Here is a 10,184-nt window from a genome sequence, read left to right as displayed (position 1 = left end):
AAACTGTTCTTATTAAAAAGAAACAAAGCCAGCTTTTTTCTTTTTTTTTTTTTTTTTTTTTTTTTCAGGACGCAGGCCTCTCACTGTTGTGGCCTCTCCCATTGCGGAGCACAGGCTCCGGACACGCAGTCTCAGAGGCCATGGCTCACGGGCCCAGCCACTCTGCAGCATGTGGGATCCTCCCAGACCGGGGCAAGAACCCGTGTCCGCTGAATTGGCAGGCGGACTCTCAACCACTGAGCCACCAGGGAAGCCCAAAGCCAGCTTTTAAAAAATCTGTTGGCTTTAAACAAATATCATGCAAGTATAAAAGATATTAGAGAAATATTTCTGAATATTTTATTTTGAATATTTTATTTTCTAGTATCAAAACTCTTGCTCAAGCAAAATGTGCCTTAGAAAGGAACGAAGACCTGCAAGCATTTGCAAAACAGCATTCTAAGCTTGGACATGCCCAGGTTGCTTTACTTTTGCCACCAACTAGCCCGAAGAACCCCAGCCTAGAGCAGGGGTTCTCAGCCTGGCTTGCATGTGAAAATGACCTGCGGTGACTATAAAAGGACAGATGCTCAGGCAGGGTTAAGAATCACTGGTCAAAAGCAGCAGACATAGGAGAACCAAGCAATCACAGGAAGGCATCTATTCTAGCTGCTTCTGAGGAAGCTCCTTCTGAATTTAGGCCTGAAGAGTTAGGCAGGTGAAGGGGAGCTGGGATGGAGGAGCTGAACAGGGTTTCTCAACCTTTGCACTGTTGTCATCTGGGGTTGAATAATTCCTTGCTGTGAGGGGCTGTCATCTGTATTATGGGAGGTTTGGCAGTATCCCTCTACTCACTAGATGCAAATAACATTTCTTCAGTTGTGACAACAAAAATGTCTCCAGTTATTGCAACTGTCCCTGTGGGGGAAGTGCGGGCAAAACTGGCACCTCTCATCCCAAGAACCACTGGGCTAGAAGGGAAGCAGGGAGTTCTCTGGAGCGGGAACTTCACTGCAGAGACGTAGGACCGAAGTGAAGCAACGCCCCAGCAGCTTGGTGCAGGGAGAGTGGGGACGGGGAAGGCAAGAAGCAGGTGAGTTTAGGAGGTAAGGGAGCCACTACCTATGTCATAAAACGCCATGATAAACTCATATTTTCATCACATTTTCAACATACAATTTTGCTCTGAAGTCTGCAAAACATTCATTGAGAGAAAAACAGCTAACCAAAACAATTAACAAGTAACAAATTTTAAAAATAGCAAAAATTAATCGCAAAAGACTGCGAAGTAGACTTCTGTGTTAGTTTCCTAACAAATTACCACACACTTAGCAGCTTAAAGCAATAGAAATTTGTTCTTTTACGGTTCTAGAGGCCAGAAGTCCGAACTGGGTCTCGCAGGACGGCTTTCTTCTGGAGGCAGTGGAGACCCTGCTTCTCCTTCTCCTGGCATCCCTCCTTCACAGCTCGTCACTCAGCTCCGCTTCCACCTTCACTGCCCTTCACCTCTTCTGTGGTCAGACCTCCCTTGGCCTTTTATAAGGACACTTGTGTTTAGATTTAGGGTGCATCTGGATAATCCAGGGACATCTCCCCATCCCAAATCTTTCTCAGGGGTGGAACAGGAGACGAGGAGAAGTGGGTGAGCATTCCGCTTTAATGAAGACAGCTAATCTTCATTAATGGCTACATGGCTCATCTCCTTGAATCCATTATACCCGTCACTCGAGATTTTTTGAAGCAAAGGGACATTTTTTAAGAGGTCTGTATCACTTGAGTATTTTATAACGGGCCTTTATGATTTGACAGTGGTTGTCTTTACTGCTGAAAACTGTTCATTGATGCCACCCTACTAAGAACGATAGCTAACATCTCATGAACCCTTACTAAATGCTCCTAAATGTTTTATTTTTTAATAAACACCATTGAATTGTACACTTTATTTTTATTTTTTTATTTTTTATTATTTATTTATTTATGGCTGTGTTGGGTCCTCGCTGCTGTGTGCGGGCCCCCTCTAGTTGCAGCGAGTGGGGGCCACTGTTCGCTGCGGCGCGTGAGCCCCTCATTACCATGGCCTCTCTTGTTGCAGAGCATGGGCTCCAGGCGCGCAGGCCTCAGCAGCTGTGGTGCACAGGCTTAGTTGCTCCGCGGCATGTGGGATCCCCCTGGACCAGGGCTCAAACACGTGTCACCTGCATTGGCAGGCAGACTCCCAACCACTGCGTCACCCGGGAAACCCCTAAATGCTTTAATATATTTTAATCCCCTCAACGATTCTGTGAAGTAGTGGGTACCATCCCCATTTTACAGTCAAGAAAACTGAGACACAGAAAAATCAAGTTACTGTTCCAAGATATATGAGACACAAACCAAGACTGGCTCCAGAGTTCCTGCTCTCACAGGCCATATTATGCTATGAATCTCAGAATATTGTGTTACTTGAATCTCATATGTACAATACACAAATATACACACATACACACCTTTAACAGTGTTACTAAGGCATAATTTACATGAAACACACTGTATATATTTAAAATATACAACTGGTTAGGTTTTGACGTATGTATACACGCATGAAATTATCACCAAAATCAAGAAATAAACATCCATCAACCCAAAAGTTTCCTCATGCTCCTTTTTAATAGCTCCCTCTAGCATCTTCCCCTCAGTTCCCAGGTAACTGCTAATCTGCTATTTCTATTACTATAGGTTAACTTGTATTTTTCTAGAATTTTATATAAATTGAATTGTATGGTATATACTTATTTTGTCTTATTCTTTCACTTTTGAGATTCATCCATGTGTGTGTATCAATAGTTCATTACTTTTCATTGCTGAATTGTATTCCATTATATGGATATACCACAATTTGTTTGATGAACATTTGGACTGGTTGTTTCCTCTTTGGGTTCATTACAAATTATTCTCCTACAATCATTCCTGTCCAAGCCTTTTTATGGACATATGCTTTTTTTTTTCTCTTAGATAAATACCCAGGAGTAGAATGTCTGGATCATATGGTGTGGATAGATATAACTTTTTAAGATATTGCCAAATGTTTCCAAACAATTTTACACTGCCACCAGCAGTGATGGGAGTTCTAGTTCCTGTACGTTCTCACCAGTGTGGTCAGTCTTGTAAAATTAGCCATTCCAATTAGGATGTAGTGGTATCTTACTGTAGTTTTAATTTGCATTTCCCTAATGACTAATGCTGCTGAGCTTATTTTCATGTGTTTATTTTCCATCCACATATCTTCTTTCATGAAATGTTTGTTCACATAGTTTGCTCATTCTTTTCTTTTTCTATTCAGGTTTGGGAGTTTTCTGTATACAAGTCCTTTACCAAATACATGCAAACATTTACTCCCACTCTGGTTTATCTTATCATTCTAACAGTGTTTTTCAAAGGGCAGAAGTTTTTAATTTTGATGAATTTCAGTTGAGCAATTTGTGTTTTTTTTAATGGATCATGTTTTTGGTGACCTGAGAAATTCTTGCATAACCCAAGATTTTTTTCTAGAAGTTTTATACTTTTAGGCTTTACATTTAGATATATGATACTTTTCTAGCTGATTTTTGTGTATATTATTGAAGGTGGGATTTTTTTTTGCATATGAATGTCCAGTTGTTTCAACACCACTTGTTAAAAAACCTATCCTTTCTCCCCTGGATTCCCTTTGCCAAAAATCAGTCGTCCATATATGTATGAGTCTGTTTCTGAACTCTCTATTATGTTTCATGGATTTATTCATCTATCCTGATGCCAATACCAAACTGTCTTGATTACTATCACTTTATAAGTCATCTTAAAATCAGGTAGTATTGGTTCTCCAGCATTGTTCTTTTTTTTTTCAATGTTGTTTTGGCTAGCCTAGACCTTCATATGTTAATTTACATATGAAATTCTGACTTTCATAAAATTTCCATTAAGTGATTTGCTAGAAACCCAAGCCCTTTGTGACTTGGGCCCTGTATAAATGCATTAAGGATAGAGCTGATAATGGCTTAAGTACTCTTCTGTGATGGCTGAGGATGTAAGTAGATATGGGAAAGGGAGACGGCTCATACAAAAGCTGACAGTCTTCCAGAAGTGAATGTGACATTGGAAGCGTGACAGCAGCAGCAAGGGAGCCCACAGTCAACAGAAAGAACTGAGAGAAAATAAAAGAGTTCCTCTGATATTTTCTTATACATATTGTTTAAAAAGGGGCTTAGTAAGCTCTCATTTTACAGTCAGTAGTGTCTTTTTTTTTTTTTTTTTTTTGCAACCCCCCCGTGGTTTGCAGGATCTTAGTTCCCTGACCAGGGATTGAACCCTCACCCTCAGCAGTGAAAGTGCCAAATTCTAACCATGGGCCACCAGGGAATTCCCCCGCTGTCATTTTAAAATAAAGTACAGATTAAACCCTGTCATCAACACCCTAGTGTTTTACTCAGTCGAGGAGACTGCATACTTCCAGGTGAGCCTGTAGGACCAGATGGAAGGTGACTTTTCCCTGGAGGCAGAGCAGGAGGGGGAACCAGATTCTTCTGGGCACAGGGGGGAAGGGCAAGACTGCTTGGGCCCCTGGGGCTCGAGGCTCCAGAGCTGGCACACGGCCTCAGGACCTTGAGGAGAAAAGGACTGATCAAGAGAGGCAAGAATAAGCCGAATTTCGGCCACCGTGCAGATTAACCAGGGTGCTGAATGGCAGCAACTTCCTAGCCATTACCCGGAAAATCTTTACATGTTGTTTTTGGCTGCCAACATGCAGTTCGGCGTTTCTATTTCCTGCTCCATTTGACCAAGGGTCCCCAAGTTCATCCTGTGACATTTGGTCACTGGAGGAGGAAGCAATAGGAGGTAATTGTTGGGCGATAACATCCTGTTCTTCTCCTGTTTCCATAAAAGGGAGGGAACTTCCCCACCTCTCAAGGGGAAAGAGTACGGGAGGAACTCTTCAGCTTCTCTCTGCCCCTCATTTACTGTTCCCCAAGTCACAAGAAGATGGACTTATCCGAGTGGGGAGTGGAGCAAGACACGAGCCTCCTTGGCTGGGTGCTTCCCTGTTCCTTCATGCTCAGAGCCAGCCTGTCGGTAATATGCACTTGTTTTTATATCTCTGACAGGCTCTACCTCTGCCAGGGGAGGCTTGATTTTAACCAATGCTGCCAGTGACTGGTGGGGACAATCAGATCACAGGGATGTAGAAAGAAGCCCAGTTCACCATAGACCCAAGTCACATTGTCCAGTTTGCCTTTATCAGTAGTCAATCTGATGGGCTCTAATTTCAGGAGGAAAAGATAGGCGTGTTGACGGTCTCCTACCTCACCTATGTTAGCAGAGGTAGTCGAGAGGAAGGTGTGCTGGCAGGAGAGGGCTAAACGTGTAAGAGGAAACAAAATGGAAAATGTGGTCAGGGCCACAGCGCTGAGAAGTCCCCAGAGTAGGAACTCAGGCTGCAAGGATTGGACTTTAGCTCTGTTCCTGCTGGTGCAGGTACTGTCGGACCACTGGGGTTGACAGCATAGGGCTCATGAAGAATGGATCCTGCTTGGGACGTATGTCAGACAGGCTGCAGACAGATCCTTCCTAGCCCTGCTAGGAAACGCTTCACCCCTCTCATTGCCAGCTCAAGGTGAGATTCGGGCAAATCTGCATGTGGTGCTTTTGTCCCTCAAAAAGAGAACAGCCTGGTGTCATCTGTGTGTCCAACTTCCAATTCAGCTTTGACTTTGCATGTCCCAATATTTGTGGTAGGAAAATTGGATAGAACAGGGACTATAATTCAGTATTGCCCTAAGTGTGGTATGCATGCCAAGGTGTACATTATGAATTTGTTTTAGTGTATTGAAAAAATATATGTAGTTAACTTGTTTATGACAAATGATACTGGTTTTCCGTTTATGGTAGCAATATGAAGTTTTACTTTAATAATAAATTTAATTGAAAAAAATTTTAGAGAAAATTAGAAAATAATATTACACCTGGTACTTGAATATGGCAGAAATTGTAGAGGTTGTCTGTGAATGATGGAAGTCTGGGATAGCTAAAAGTAATGTGGAAAGGAACACAAGACATCCAAAGTACGCCTTACTTTTTAGAGGATTTTCATAGCAATTGATCTTTCTAATGATGATGAAACCTAGGATTTGCAGTGAATTCACATATTCCATGACTCTTTTAGAGGTTAATTATAATCACACAAAGTTGATCTCCGATTCAATTTTTTGTGGCGTCCAAAATGACACATTGTGACATGTACAGGAATTCTGTGACTTACTGTAAAATGTACCAAAAATTAAGAGAGATAATGGTGGATACATGGATATTTGATCAAGCAAATACATCAAAATGCTTACAATTATAGGCTCTAGATGATAGATATGTGAGTGTTCACTGTATAATTTTTAACTTTTCTTTATACTTTAAATGTTCATAATAAAATGTTGATGGAAAAAGATATTAATGTGCCTTCTTTTATGTGTAGATTGATTGACTTTGCAGGTGACTTTTGACATCATGTACAGATCAAACACAGATCCATAACCTAGGACAGGTGGTACTTCATGCTCTGACATTTCTCATCTACCTGGTTTAGACAAGCTGTTTTCACTTACCTAATGATCCAAACTTGCTCTTGGGTTAAAATGTGGGCTTTACACTGGCGACAGGGGGGAAAGTCAGGCAAGAAGAGATGCAAAGAGATCCCTTTTCTTGAACAAAGGTCAGGAACAAAGGGTCACTGTTCAGTATCTTGTTGCTGTGAAAAAATGTGAGCTGCAGGCTCATCATTTTCACATAAACACCTTGAATGCAAAGAACTTTCCCTTTTCTTGATTTAATATCCATTGTACTTTTCTAAAGCTGGAATCTTAAACTCTCGTTGGAAGAGCTTATTTTGAAGAGTAGAATTTCCAGTCAAAGAAATATGTAGAATATTGAGGCCAACACGAAGTTTTCACTACATAATACTTCCATTAAGCCAAAAAAGAAAGATTAATTCAACTGACTTAAAAGCATGCCAATGGCCTTATCAAACAAATAAGGATTAGGTTAACCCAACTCAGGGGCAATATTTAGGCATTTTTTCACTTAGTTAAAACAAACACTTGTTTGAGAAAAATAAAAACATTAAATGTAGTGTCTGGCTCCCACAGTGGTCTCTGCTATTCTCTCTAATTAAAAAAAAGGAACTCTAAATATTTATAGGGTTCATTCAACTTTATGAAAATATTTTTTGATAAAATGAATAGGTTTTTCTAGTTCTAGTAAAAAATGCACAAAAATTAAGAGGATATTGTGCATCACAATTTCTGTAAAGAAACAAATGATGCATTTTAGCAAAAGCTTTCTTAGAAACCTTCCTTTCTTATGGTGAGATGTACTTTTTCACACATCATTTAAATAATTGGTTCTACTGAACTCTGCAGCAAAAAATTACTACAAAAAATTACCCCAAATTACCAATCCACTAACGTTTTAAGTCACTAATTTTCCCAATGCCACTCTAGTTCCAAAAGAAACATAAATTATTTTAAAAAGAGAGAGATGAAAGAAAGAAGAAAGAAAAAGAAAGAAAGAAAAGAAAGAAAGAAAGAAAGAGAGAAAGGAAGAAAGAAAGAGAGAGAAGGCATTACTTTCTTAACCACAAATGATTTATTGCTCAGGAGTGAATATTTGAAATATTACAGAGACATTGCATCACATAGTCCTTCGTCTTTTCCTGACAAAAGATAAGCATTCTCAGGGCTTCCCTGGTGGCTCAGTGTTTAAGAATCTGCCCGCCAATGCAGGGGACACGGGTTCGAGCCCTGGTCTGGGAAGATCCTACATGCTGTGGAGCAACTAAGCCCATGTGCCACAACTATTGAAGCCCGTGAGCCTAGAGCCTGTGCTCCGCAACAAGAAAAGCCACTGCAATGAGAAACCCTTGCACCGCAACGAAGAGTAGCCTGTGCTCGCCACAACTAGAGAAAGCCTGTGCGCAGCAACAAAGACCCAACACAGACAAAAACAAATAAATTAAATAAATAAATTTTATAAAAAAGATAAGCATTCTCTAAGTATTCTCTAAGAATCCCTTTTTGTTCATTCATTTATTAATAATTAACTGAACATCTTCTATGTTAAAAGTCCTAGGCCTATGGCAATGAACTAGATATACAAGGTCCCTACCGCCACGGAAATTACATTCAAGAAGGGTGGACACAGATAATAATCAAATAAACAAGGTAATTTCAGATATTGATACACGTCTTGATAAAAATAAGGCAGGAAACATTTTCCAAAGTTATAAATGTCTATAGTTTAATCATTTAATAGCATAACTATTTTGTACTTGTTACAAGAAACAGAAATCTCCATCTTCTTCCTCCCCCAATTCTCAAAGCAGTTACTGATTGGGTTGACATTTAAGCAGAGATGTGAGATGACAAAAAAGCCACCCAAGTAAGATCTAGATAAGGAGCTTTCCAGACACTGGGAATGGCAAGTGCAAAGATCCTAAGACAGAAATGAGGTCTGCAGTATTGCTGAAGCACAGAGAGCAAGGGAAAAAGCCCAGGAAAGGATGTGGTTTATCTTTTTTAAACATTACTTTAGCTTCAATGGATGGAATGGATTGTGGGTGTGCAGAGCGGAGAGTGATGGCAAAGAGATGAAATAGGAAGCGATTGAGAGATGACGGTGGCTTGGACTAGGGTGTTAGTAGTGACAATCTTAAGTGCACAGTTTCAGGAGATATCGTAGTCAGAACTGCTGACAGGTTGTGTATAAGGGGTAAGAGAAAGACTCCAAGTTTGGGGCAACAGGGCGAGATGAAGTCTAGGGAACTGTTGTGGGCATTTGTCACTGCTCAGCATCTAAATCTCTTTTTTATTTTCATAGAATTTACCTTTGTGTAAGTTTCAGAGAAACGATGCTGACTAATTGCTGTCTGACTCCTGGAAGCTGGGGCACAATCTGATGTTTCTGTCACAGACTTTGAATCAGGAATGATAGCACTTCAGTGTTTAATCACGTATGAGCCTTACTGGATTCAAAGTGCACACTGGACAGGGAAAAGAGAAAAGGGCATTCCTCTTTGTACGAGATTCCTCAGGTCAGCAAGACCCAAATTAGGACTTGCTGTTGATTATTAAACATACTACAACTTTATCACTATCCAAGTAGCTAAAAATTGATGTTTTAAAGTTATAAAATCCTAAGCCTCAAAGTCATTCTGTGGTTTGGAACTAAATTCTTTCCAGGAACCGTATTACTCCCAAACCTGTTTCTTTAGGATCCCTAATATAAAGCTACACAATCTGAAAACTTCCAAAGACAGTTATGATGTGGGACTTTGCTTAGATATATATGAAGTCTTCTTGCTTTTTTATTCTTGAAGTGACTCTATGGGCATCATCACCAGGTACAGAAGCATTAGTACTTATAGTTAACAGGACTTTATAAGGCATTTCCATAACCACTGTATTAATAATAACAACATCCATTACAAGGAACTCATTTAAAAAAATACAGTAGAGTCATGTCAGTCCCATTTGATAGCGACTCCATCCTTCAGTTGCTCAGGTCTTACTCTTTTCTCTCACAGTGCACTGGCAGGTTTCTTTGGCTCCTACTTCAAAAAGTATTGAAAATACAATCACTTCTATTGTTTCCTCCCTGGTCTGAATCACCTTCTTTCTTGCCTGGATTACTGCAAAGCTGGAGGCTAGAAGATAATAGAGAGATGTCTTCAAAGTTTTAAAGGTAAATGAGTCTGAACCTAGAACTGCAAGTCCAATCAAAGTGAAGTATGGGGAAGAAATAAAGGCCTTGTCAGACAGGTAAGGACTCAAAGTTTATATCCCATGCGCCCTGTTTTGGGAGGTTCGTGTGTGTGTGTCGGGGGGGGGGGGTAACTTATAAATATACTTCAGCAAACAAAACAAAAAAAAATGAAAACAAGAAAGAATAGGAGGGACTTCCCTGGAGGTCCAGTGGGTAAGACTACACACTTCCACGGCAGGGGGCACGGGTTCGATCCCTGGTCAGTGAACTAAGATCCCACATGCCACGTGGCAAGGCCAAAAGAAAAAAAAAAGTCACGAAACAATAAGAAACAAAAAAAGTAGCACATAGGAGTGCAAAGAAAATACATCCCGAGATAACAGCTAAAAATCACTTTGCCCAAGTGTGATAAAGCTGATTAAGCAGCTTAAAATGATCTCAGG

The sequence above is a fragment of the Tursiops truncatus genome, chromosome 1 (genome assembly GCF_011762595.2).
Source record: "Tursiops truncatus isolate mTurTru1 chromosome 1, mTurTru1.mat.Y, whole genome shotgun sequence".
Classification (NCBI taxonomy): domain Eukaryota; kingdom Metazoa; phylum Chordata; class Mammalia; order Artiodactyla; family Delphinidae; genus Tursiops; species Tursiops truncatus.
This window is presented reverse-complemented; position numbering follows the sequence as displayed.